General features: G+C 45.6%; 1 protein-coding gene across 1 annotated transcript in view; it reads right to left on the bottom strand.

Annotated features, from left to right (window-relative positions):
- The window catches only part of IL1RAPL2 (interleukin 1 receptor accessory protein like 2), a 432,928-nt gene extending 429,588 nt beyond the window's left edge, over positions 1 to 3,340 (bottom strand). Inside the window, exon 1 of the mRNA XM_058154577.1 lies at positions 3,110 to 3,340. The gene's annotated coding sequence lies outside the window, so the exon portion shown is untranslated. The remainder of the gene's footprint in view (positions 1 to 3,109) is intronic.
- Between the last annotated feature and the right edge of the window lie 8,547 nt (positions 3,341 to 11,887).

Consider the following 11,887-nt stretch of genomic DNA (forward strand, 5'->3'; position numbering starts at 1 on the left):
CTCAACCTTCCTAAGGATTCCAAGGATCCTCCTTCCGGAACTGCGGTCTGATATAGCTTCAGGGATCCAGATCAGGAAAGGCAGTTCGAGATTCTTTTGCGAGTCTATAAGAAGCGCCCGCAAGGTCAGCTCAGCTTGAGTCAAGTTTGGTCAAAATGTCCCCTTAATGGAGTTCCCTATTATCTCTGAGCAATTTGTCCTCTTCCTTCATCAGTCTAATGGTCCATTTCCTGATAGTCATCTCTTTGTTTTTAACTGATAGGAGCCAATCTGGGAGATCGTTGTCTGAAAAACAGGATCTGACTTCCGTAAATAATTCCCCCCCACACACAAAAAAAAATAACAAACGCCTCTGTCCTTGGTAATGGACAGCTGGGATTTTTAAGGGTTGACCTCACATCTCCCCCCCCCATTTGATCCCATAGAACCACTGCCCAGTCGACTTAGTATGACCCAAACAATTTTTTTTAAAATCTGGTTTTGCCCAAAGTAGCCTCTGATTCCCTCAACCACTCAACTACCATGTAGTTTAAGCTGGACAGATGTTCTCCCAGGCATCTGATCGGATTCATGCTTAAAACATAATGGAGTTTTGGCTCAGCCTAGCGTCTGAACTCAGCTTCACTCCAGCTTGTAAGGCAGGATTTATAGCTTGGCCTCTGACCCTAGCCCATCGTGACTCCAAACACAAACCATGATTAAAAGGACTGCCAGCATATAAGGAACGGTTGCAGGAATTGGGTATGTCTAGTTTAATTAAAAAAAAAGAGGACTAGGGGCAACATAATAGCAGTGTTTCAATAGTTGAGGGGCTGCCACCAATTTATTTTCTGAAGCACCCGAGGGCAGGACAAGAAGCAACGGATGGAAACTAATCAAGGAGAGAAGCAACATAGAACTAAGGAGAAATTTCCTGACAGTTAAGAACAATTCAACGGTTGAGCAGCTTATCTAGAAGACCTCCCAGCTCTGTTATTCTGTTAATTAACCAGTGGAAGAGCTTGCCTCCAGAAGTTGTTGGCGTTCCATCACTGGTGGTTTTTAAGAAGAAGAGTTTGGACAGTCATTTATCTGAAACAACAGAGGATCTCTTTGCTTGAGCAGGGGGTTGGACTAGAAGACCTCCAAGGTCCCTTCCAACTCTTGTTATTCTTTCCGCCATCCCCTGCCCCCCACCCCGGAGAAATCTAATCTCTCTTTTCCTAGCTTACACACTGATCAGAACTACCGATGCATTTTTGGCAGAGACCTTCACCAGGGGGTCTCGCTACAGACGCAGATGCTCGACCAGATGTCACCGATACCATGTCTCCCAGATGGACTGACAGCCAAAGTTGGACTCAGTGTTGTTGTTTTTTCAACGTTACCAGCATTAGCTGCCAGGCAAGCACCTTAATCAAAGCGGCTAAGGCCAGGCAGGAATCAATCAATCGTATATGCCCGGATTTTCCTGGGTAACAAATCCATCCACAAGGCCAAGGACTATCTTACTTAATTCCACCGTGGACAAACTTCCACTTATCCTAGCTGTCGGTAATGCAGAACCGGAAAACGGCTAAGGGAAAGCAACCCCTATAAAGGGGCTTTATTTCTATGTCCTGAAGCATGCCGAATGATCGAAGAGCCAGATGATCCCAGCAGCAACTGAAGGATCACCAAGAACTAAGTCTCCCAACAATTTAAAAAAAAAAGATATAAGCAGGCATGAAAGTCGAAAACCTACAAGATCAGACCCGGTTCAGTTTGTTTATAGTGATATATCCTGAGTCAGAAGAAAGGGGGGGGGATGAAAATACGTGGTTTCTAATTGCAAAGATTCCAGTTATGTGGTCGAGGCACCAATATTTGATCAATATGTGGTTGAGCGGTTAGTAAATACCGTTCAAAAGGACATGGGCTAAACATGATGGTGGTTGTTGTTGTTGTTTTAATGGAGGAATAAATCTAATTATTTCCTTCCCCTAAACAACAGGTTTGAAATGTTCCCTTTTTTTTCTTTTTCTTTCTTTTTGTCTTTTCACTTAAATCTTCACACACAATCTGTCTGCAGGAAAGATTAGACCTGCGTAGGACATACAGCTGAAATAAATCTTAAATACAGGGAAAGGAGCATCAAGCAGAGGAGGAGGAGGCGAGGCGACGTTAATAATAATTTAATATCAGAATAATTGGGGCCTCGTGCAAAACAATACAAGAGGCTGGCAGGGTTGGAGAGCCGTAGCCCCTCGTGGTTTGTGACGGGGGTTGAATTGAGAGAAAAGATAACCAAGCGTCTTCAGCATTTAAAAGATGTCTCTTTCAAAAGAAGTAGCAAGGTCAACAGCTTCTCAAGAGGAGAAGCTCAATTGTTGGGGAGGGGGTCAACTTTTCATCACTGGCTGGGCTGTTTTGTCTTTCTGTTGTTCCTATCCCAGAGTTTTAGCCGGTGAACTTCTTAAAGTCATGTCTTTTTTTTTTTTCCCCAAACCGGCCAGATTTCAGGGAGATGATGAAACTAAATCTTTGATTATTGCAATTGTCCCTTTTTTCCAAACCTCTGGAAATCGGTCCTCTTGTCTTGCCAGCCAGCCAGCACCCCCCCACCCAAAAAAAAAAGTAACTCAGCGTTCCTTTGAAGCCTCAAATCTGTGGGGTCAGAAGGTGGGTTTCAACCATCCCAGAAAACCTTTCTGTGCCTTCTCTGGAAATCATTTTATTGAAATCCGTTGCACTGATAATTTTTTTAATCCCCCCCGCCCGTGGTCCTTACGATACCCCCCCAATCACCACCAGTCTTAATTTTTTTTAAAAAAGAAGCCAGTGCTGCATATATAGGTTTGATTTGCATCAAAAAAAAATTACTCACCCAGTTTTGCAAAGAGGGGAGGGTCTGCTTATTTTGCTGAAGGGAGATGTAGACACCTCCCCCTCCCAAGCCCCAACCTTTAAACTTGAAGACCAACCTCAGGTCCTGCCTGGGGGGACTGGGAGGAGGGGGGGGGGCTGCCCTTGGCACTGGAGTGGGGACACTCAAGGAGGGGAGAGGGGGAGCTGGAGAGTTCGGCCACCTGCCTGGCAAGCCAACCCCAACACCCAAGCCGTCAAACGCGCGTTCACACGTGGGGCTTACTTGCAGCTGGAGCTCACAGGTCCTGGCGTTCCATGCTTGCAAAAATCCAGAAATGGGAAAGCCAGAGAAGGTTCAAAAGCCACCAGGAGAAAGATAGGAGGGTCTCACATCTGTCAGGGTCTGCAGGAGAGGCGGCTGGGCGAGGGGAAGGAGGGCTGTCTCCGCGGCTGGGCAAGAGAAGGAAGGAAGCCAGCCAACGTTCGGCTCAGCAGAGCCGGGAGGGGCACCGAAGTTTCACCGAGCCTCTGGCACGCATTGGCTGCTCACGCCTTGTCACCATCCCTCCTGGCCCGGCCAAGCTCCCCTCCGAGCCAGCCAGCGATGGAGGCTACATCCCCCCCCACCCCGCAGGCAGGAGAAAGTTGAGTCACTTTCCTTCGGCATTTCATGGAAGAGCAAGGTGTTGGGGGAAGTCCTCCTGAGCCAGGGAGGGGAGAGAAAGGGGGAGGGGAGAGAAGGAAAGGAGGAGAAGTGAGGCAAAGGAAAGGAAAGGAGAAGGAGAAGGAGAAGGAGAAGGAGAAGGAGAAGCGGAAGGGGAAGGGGAAGGAGAAGGAGAGGGGAGGGAGAGAGGGAGGGAGGGAGGGAGGGAAGGAAGGAAGGAAGGAAGGAAGGAAGGAAGGAAGGAAGGAAGGAAGGAGGAGGAAGGAAGGAAGGAGGGAGGAAGGAAGGAAGGAAAGAAGAAGGAAAGAAAATGGAAGGAAGGAAGGAAAGGAGGAGAAGGAGAAGGAAGGAAGGAAGGAAGGAAGGAAGGAAGGAAAGAGGAGGAAGGAAGGAAGGAAAGAAGAAGGAAAGAAAATGGAAGAAAGGAAGGAAGGAAGGAAAATGGAAGGAAGGAAGAAGGAAAGAAGGAAGAAAGAAGGAAGGAAGAAGAAGGAAGGAAAGAAAGAAGGAAGGAAAGAAGGAAGGAAGGAGGGAGGGAAGGAAGGAAGAAAGGGAAGGAAGGAAGGAAGGAAGGAAGGAAGGAAGGAAAGAAAGAAAAATGGAAGGAAGGAAAGAAAGAAGGAAGAAAAGAAGGAAGGAAGGAAGGAAGGAAGGAAAAATGGAAGGAAGGAAAAATGGAAGAAAGAAAGAAAGAAAGAAAGAAAGAAAGAAAGAAAAAAAGAAAGAAAGAAAGAAAGAAAGAAAGAAAGAAAGAAAGACAGGCAAAGGCCGGATCCCGGCAGCCAATTCAATGCCCCCCGCTTGCAAAACGCTGAAAAGTTGCCTTTTAAGGAGCTCGCCGGGGCTCGCCTTCTCTCTCAATCCCAAAACGCCGGGCCGGGCAACTCCCGGGCGGTCCCCTCTCTGCCCTCCAGCCCAGCCTCATCCCGGGCAGGCTGGGCGAAGCGAGGGGCCAAGCGCTGCGTTGCGCTGCAGCTGAGCTCAGCCCTCCCTTCCCTTCTCGGCTCCTTCCAGCTTTGGAGCCCCCAGCTCCGCCGAGCAAGCAAAGCCAAGGTGGCTAAAGAGCCTTAGCCAGACATTCGTGGTTTGTTTCTTATTTTTTTGGGGGGGGGGAAGCTGGCTCCCCACCCGCCCCTTCTGCTCGCGAGGCAAAAAATAACCCATCTAATAATAATAATAATAATAATTTTTAAAATGTCATTTTTCCTTTACTTACCTCTCCAGCCGAGGAAGAGCGCGACGCGGTAGCGCCTCCTAGCGACCAGACGCAGGATTATTTTTTTCTCTCTCCCCCTCCTGTCCCAAGTTCTTAAAACACCTTGAGAGAACTCCAAAGGTGCTTTTTTCCCCAAGAGGTAACTTGAAAACTTTCCTGGTTTTTTTTTTCTTTTGAAGACGTTTCGCTTCTCCTCCAAAAGGCTTCTTCCACTCTGAGTATATATAGGAAGGATTCTTCATATACATACAATATACTGTATGTGTGTATATGTATAATTCTGTATTTATCTGTATTTCTTGATTTATTTGTATTTCTTGTACCTTGATGAAGGTATCTTTTCTTTTATGTACACTGAGAGGATATGCACCAAGACAAATTCCTTGTGTGTCCAATCATACTTGGCCAATAAAATTCTATTCTATTCTATTCTATTTATTCTGTTATATTCTGTAGTGTATACTGGAGGGGGTGAGCTGTATGCAACGAAATTTCACTTTAAGGTATGGCTGATCAGCGTGCATTCAAAGTGGCAATAAAGTTTATTCTATTCTATTCTATTCTATTCTATTCTATTCTATTCTATTCTATTTCAAAGAATAGACAAAGATTGAAGACAGTTGATGCTCAGCCCAGCCATGGTGCCCCCCAGCCCTTCTCCCATCGCTCAACTTTAAGCCAGGGGTGTCCAAACTTGGCCCCTTGAAGAATGGTGGTCTTCAACTCCCACAATTCCCCAGCCAGCATGAGCTATAAATATGAGCAAGTTGGTAGCTGGGGAATTCTGGGAGTTGAAGTCCACCACTCTTCAAGAGATCAAGTTTGGACATCCCTGCTTTAAGCAATTAAGTTAAACTAAACAGAGACATCACCCTGCCAACAAAAGTGTATATAGTCAAGGCTCTGGTTTTCCCAGTTGCAATGGACAGCTGTGTAAGTTGGACCATAAGGAAGGCTGAGCGCCAAAGAATGGAGGCCTTTGAACTCTGGTGCTGGAGAAGACTCCTGCGAGTCCCTTGGACTGCAAGGCGATCCAACCGGTCAGTCCTAGAGGAGATCAACCCTGACTGCTCTTTAGAAGGCCAGATCCTGAAGACAAAACTGAAATACTTTGGCCACCTAACGAGAAGAAAGGACTCACTGGAGAAGAGCCGAATACTGGGAATGATGGAGGGCAAAAGAAGAAGGGGATGGCAGAGAACGAGGTGGCTGGATGGAGTCACTGAAGCAGTCGGCATGAGCTTAAATGGACTTCAGAGGATGGTGGAGGACAGGAAGGCCTGGAGGAATGTTGTCCATGGGGTCGCAATGGACACGACTTCACAACTAACAACAACAATATCAAAAGACTCAATGAATGCTGAAGGTGAACCAAGAGATTAAAAATTCATTTTTCTTCCAGGCCATCCCCCAAGCAGGACTCCATAATTCTATTAAACATAAGCTTTTTTTTTTTTTAAGTTTATTTAGCACGAAAGGGCAGGAAGCAATCTAAGGAAATTATTTACTTTATAACTAGGACAAGAGAAAGAGTGTCAATTTTCAACAGTTTTTTCAATGTGTTTTTTTAAATACATTTGTTCAGAAGGGAAAAATGCAAAATGCACAACAGTTCATTTAGTGACCGTTCAAAGTTACAACACCACCGAAAAAAGAGACTTATCGCCATTTTTCACACTTATGGCCGTTGCCACATTCCAATGGTCCTGGGATCAAAATTCAGACCCCTGGCAACCGACTTGTTTTTATAACATTTGCAATGTCCTAGGGTCATGTGATCCCCTTTTACGACCTTCTGAACAAGCCAAGCCAAGCCCAATTCACTTAACAACCGTGTTACTAACATAATGACTGTAGCAAAATTTGTTTAACAACGAGGGCAAGAAAATGGGACAAGGTTCACTTAACAAACGTCTCAACTTAGCAACGGAAATTTGGGGCTTAATGGTGGCCGTAATTCGAGGACCATCAATTTCCTGTTTACACCAGATGTGTCCAAACTTGGCACCTGTAAAGACTTGTGGACTTCAGCTCCCAGAATTCCCCCAGCCAGCATGGAGAAGCATGGCTGACTGGGGACTTCTGGGAGTTGAAGTCCACAAGTCTTACCGTTCCTTCAGCACCCCTGGTTTCCAACTTGTACACAAATTTATCGACAATTGTTTGGATCCTCCTTCCCAAAGATTAGAGTGTAGACAATAGTGCTGAAAACCCAAAGACCAACTGGCCAGTGCACACGTGCCTGTTTTGGGACTGTTTTTCAGGCTGTTTTGGGGCCGTTTTGGGGTCAAAAATGGCCCACAAAGCAGGCTAAAAACAGCTGAAAAACGGCCCGAAAATGGCCTGGTTTTGGGCTGTTTTTCAGGACATTTTAGGCACTCCGGCGCCCGCGAAAACCAGCTGGCCGGTATGCACATGCGTGCCAGAAATGAGAAGAGCAGCTGGTGACAGCACGCATGCCCATAGAGAAGGCTCTGCATGCCACCTCTGGCACGCGTGCTGTTCTGTCCCCCTCGCCTCAGTCCGAGCGATGACTTAATTAGCCGGCAATTATCAGCTCTGGCAGCAAACTAGCGAGCGTCTGCCAAGTGTCTCTGTTATCTCTCTTGATGCCGATGAGTCAACCAGAAACAAACAGTACTTCGGCTCTAGTTAAGCAGTTGATTTGCTTGCCACGAAGTGGTCTAGCAGCCTTTGCTGCTTTTATATCCTGTGGGGTGTGGCTCCATGACTCAGCACTTCCTAGGCCTGCCCCACCCCTGCTTCTGTTGTTCCCGCCTCTCCTGCCTACGAAACCTAGGGTCCAGCCAGGCCTGATTGCCATCAGCTGGGTCTAGAGGCGTGACCTGGGGGGGGAAGAGTCAGGGGACGGAGGCCTCGTTATCTCCTCCACCTGACCTGCCTCTGGCTCCTGGAGCTGAGCCAGGGAAGCCGGTGCTCCCGAGGTAAGTCCTGATGGCCCTTCCCCTTCACTTTCCAAGTCACTTTCTGGCAGGGGACCCAGCTCGGGGGGTGCAGACACAACATGTGCCCTTAGGTTCGCCATCATAGTTATAAGGCATTGCATGTCAGAACAACTAGACACAAGGACAGTTTTTCCCCCATTCCGTCACTCTACTAAACAAGTAATTCCCACAACACAGTCAAACTATCTAGAAAGGCAGTATTACCATTATTATTCTCATCTTCCCTATTCCCTATCTCCTTATCTTCCTGGGATTATAATTTTATAACCTAGAACTAAGGAGAAATTTCCTGACAGTGAGAACAATTCATCAGTGGAACGACCTGCCTCCAGAAGTTGTGAATGCTCCAACACTGGAAGTTTTTTAAGAAGAGATTGGATAACCATTTGTCTGAAATGGTGTAGGGTTTCCTGCCTGAGCAGGGGGTTAGACTAGAGGACCTCCAGGGTCCCTTCCCGCTCTATCCTGATTGAAATCTTTCACTGTGCCCTTTTTTTAAAAAATTTATTTTCTTGGCAAAAGCTTAAAAAGACCACCTGCATAAGCCAGGACTTGAAAGGCAGACCTGGGGAGGCCGCAGACTCCGCCAGATGGTACCTACACAAAAGTGACACCGAGACTCGTTTAATTTCCTCCAAAGGAAGAGGACTCCGATTGTACAAGGTCACCGAATCTCACAAGGATCGAAGTGTGGAATCATTGTTTCAAAGGAGGACAAGGTTAGCGTATTATGTTAGTTTGGCGTTGCCCCCCCCCCCACGCTGCATGAAACCAACCCATCGCAGCTGACCTCAGGAAAATTACAGGTTTATTAAATCATAACGCTAAACAACAGCAGGACTTTTCATTCTTCTCCCTTGCGAATTGGTTTACAGGCTTGTGTGCGTGTGAGCTACCTTGAGCTGCGTTAAAGCGTGGGTGACGTAAGAAAGAAATCCTGACGCCTACTAGTAAATAGTATAAGGCATAGGATAGATATAATCGAATAATAGGTAATAGTCATTGAGTAATAGCAACAGCAATAGTACTTAGACTTGTATACTGCTTCACAGTGCATTACAACCCCTCTCTAAGCGGTTTACAGAGTCAGGCCTCTTGCCCCCACAACAATCTGGGTCCTCATTTTACTGACCTTGGAAGGACAGAAGACTGAGTCACCTTGAGCTGGTCAGGATCGAACTCCTGGAAGTCGGCACAGTTAGTGTGCAATAGTGCATTCTACAACTGGGAAGGAAAGAAGGAAGGAAGGAAGGAAGGAAGGAAGGAAGAAAGAAAGAAAGAAAGAAAGAAAGAAAGAAAGAAAGAAAGAAAGAAAGAAAGAAAGAAAGAAAGAAAGAAAGAAAGAAACTAGCCATAGCACTTAGACTTATATACCGATTCAAAGTGCTTTACAGCCCATTCTAAGCGGTTTACAAAGTCAGCCTCTTGCCCCCCAACAATTTTGAAACCCACCGCTGGTGAGTAAGGCACGAGGAATTGTGAAAGGGGGCTCTTGATCCAGGAAAAAGTGCAATTGATACCCCAAAAATGGATTTGTTCAAAAGTTCACCACCACCCCCCAGCCCACAGCTGCCACCTGCGCTCCTTCAACAAAAGCTGAGTGTCCAACAGGAACCCCCAAATTTCACACCGGTTGTGACCAAATCCTACACATGGTGTTAAGACGTGTCGCGGCTATCATCCTCCGTGAAATTTTCGGTGGGTTTTAATTTTTTATCAGAGGGGACTAAAAACAGAGGACTAGTATGCTGCTTTGTGTACGTTGGCGACGAGCCAGCTCTTCTCTTTGCATAACGTGTCCAGTCTCGAAACCGTATTTAGGACGCTAGGATCCCGCCACCGCATGCATTTCTTATGGATTATGGATTATGGGGGATCATATGCTTATGTTGTCACGCTCGCCGTTGTTTGCTAGCCGAAAAATATCTTGCTGAACAGGTGGGCCTATCACTCAAAGTCAAGCTGGAAGACTTCTTTAAAAAAACAAGATTTATTATGATTCATAAAAAAACAAGATCCCCGGGATGTTATTTCTGTGGTCGCAAAAAAAAAAAAAAACCCATCCCTTGCATGCAACGAACGAACAAAGTCTAAACTTTAGTGCCAGACTGTACGGGGGGGAAAAGAAACAACAGAACAGCGTTTTTAACGCAGGCAGTCCTTTAGTTACAGCAGTTTGTTTAGTGACCGTTGGAAATTACAACGGTGCTATAAAAAGTGACTGACGGCCAGGGGTAAAAATTTTAGCGAAGGGTTCTCTGCCTGGTTGCTGGGTGGGCGTAGCCATGGTAGGTGTGGCCTAGTGGGCCTCCTGCACCATGGGGAGGGCGTTTTTGCCCTCCCCAGACTCCAGAGGCGTTTCTCAAGCCTCTGGGAGGGCTAAAACAGCCTCCCCAGGCTCTGGAGGCCCTCCAGAGACCATAAATGGGCCCATTTCCAGCCTTCCCGAAGTTCCAGTGGACCCATTTTCCACCCTCCACCAGCCTCCGTGCACACCCTGCACTTACCTGCATCCAAAACGGGCCACGTGGGGACTCTTGGGAGGGGGGGGGAGGGGCCAGCCAGGAATGGGATTTGGGGGTTCTCCGAACTGCACAGAATCTTAGCTAAAGGTTCTCCAGAACCCCTGCGAACCCCCCAGCAGCATATCTCTGCTTACGACCATTTTTCACATCTACGGCGGTTGCATCGTCTCCATGGTTATGTGATCAAAATTCAGGACATTGGCAACGGACTTGTATTTATAACGGTGTCCCAGGGGTCACCTTTTACAGCCTTCTGACCAACGGTGGAAACCAGATTCCCTTAACAACCGTGGCAAGGAAAGGTCATTAAACAGGGCAAAATGCACTCAACAACTATCTCACTTAGCAACAGAAATGTGGGGCTCAATCATCGTCATAAGTCAAGGACTACCAAGCTTCCAACAAATTAGAAGGCCTTGGGACCGGGCGATGACTTTATTGCCAAGTTTAAAAAGAAAAGAATATATATATATAATTTTAACAACGCTCAAAGGCTCCATGGTTTTCCTTTTACCGCATTTATGGTTTAAATGTAACTTGCCCTATATTATTTATCAAGTTACTTATTAAAAGTCACCCCCTTTTTTTTTTTAGCTGAATTAAGAGATTAGGGATATCGGGCTAAAACACCCCTCTGGGCTTTAAAATATACAGTAAAATGAAATTATATTTAATGATCCCTTTGATTTATGCATTCGTTTTAAAATGGCCAGATAAAACGCAGCCATTCGGTAACCTTTACATTCTTTGTCTAATACCTTCTTTTTAAAAGAAAAGAATATATATATATAATTTTAACAACGCTCAAAGGCTCCATGGTTTTCCTTTTACCGCATTTATGGTTTAAATGTAACTTGCCCTATATTATTTATCAAGTTACTTATTAAAAGTCACCCCCTTTTTTTTTTTAGCTGAATTAAGAGATTAGGGATATCGGGCTAAAACACCCCTCTGGGCTTTAAAATATACAGTAAAATGAAATTATATTTAATGATCCCTTTGATTTATGCATTCGTTTTAAAATGGCCAGATAAAACGCAGCCATTCGGTAACCTTTACATTCTTTGTCTAATACCTTCTTTTTTAAAAAAAAAAGAAAAAAAAACCTCTATGATTATACTTTGCAGTCAAAAGGCAGCCGCATTATTCACCAAGAGAGATTTTTGCTCCATCAAATGGATTTTTTTTTTCCTGTAGAAAGGGCACTTAATTTGACTTCTTCCTATTGAGCCATCCACCTTCAGTTCATTTCAAAATGAAAATTTCCAAATAGGCATATACACGAATTAGTTTAAGAGGAAAATTTGGATCCAGGTTAATTTGGGTTATCGGGTGGAGTCCTGTAAAGCTGATTGAAACATAAATAGGCCTCGACTTACGACAATTCTGGTGAACTAGAAGCTAGTCTGGTGAACAGAAGGACCAGGGGAGACATGATAGCAGTGTTGAGTGGCTGCCACAGAGAGAAGAGGGGGTCAAACTATTTTCCAAAGCACCCGAAGGCCAGACAAGGAATAATGGTTGGAAACTGATCAAGGAGAGAGAAATAGGGAGAAATTTTCTGACAGTGAAAACAATCAACCCATGGAACAGAAGTTGCCTTTGGAAGTGGTGGGAGCTTCATCATTGGAAGCTTTCAAGAAGAGACTGGATTGCAATCTCTCAAAAATTGTGTAGGGTCTGCTTGGGC

The sequence above is a fragment of the Ahaetulla prasina genome, chromosome 11 (genome assembly GCF_028640845.1).
Source record: "Ahaetulla prasina isolate Xishuangbanna chromosome 11, ASM2864084v1, whole genome shotgun sequence".
In the NCBI taxonomy this organism is placed as follows: Eukaryota; Metazoa; Chordata; class Lepidosauria; order Squamata; family Colubridae; genus Ahaetulla; species Ahaetulla prasina.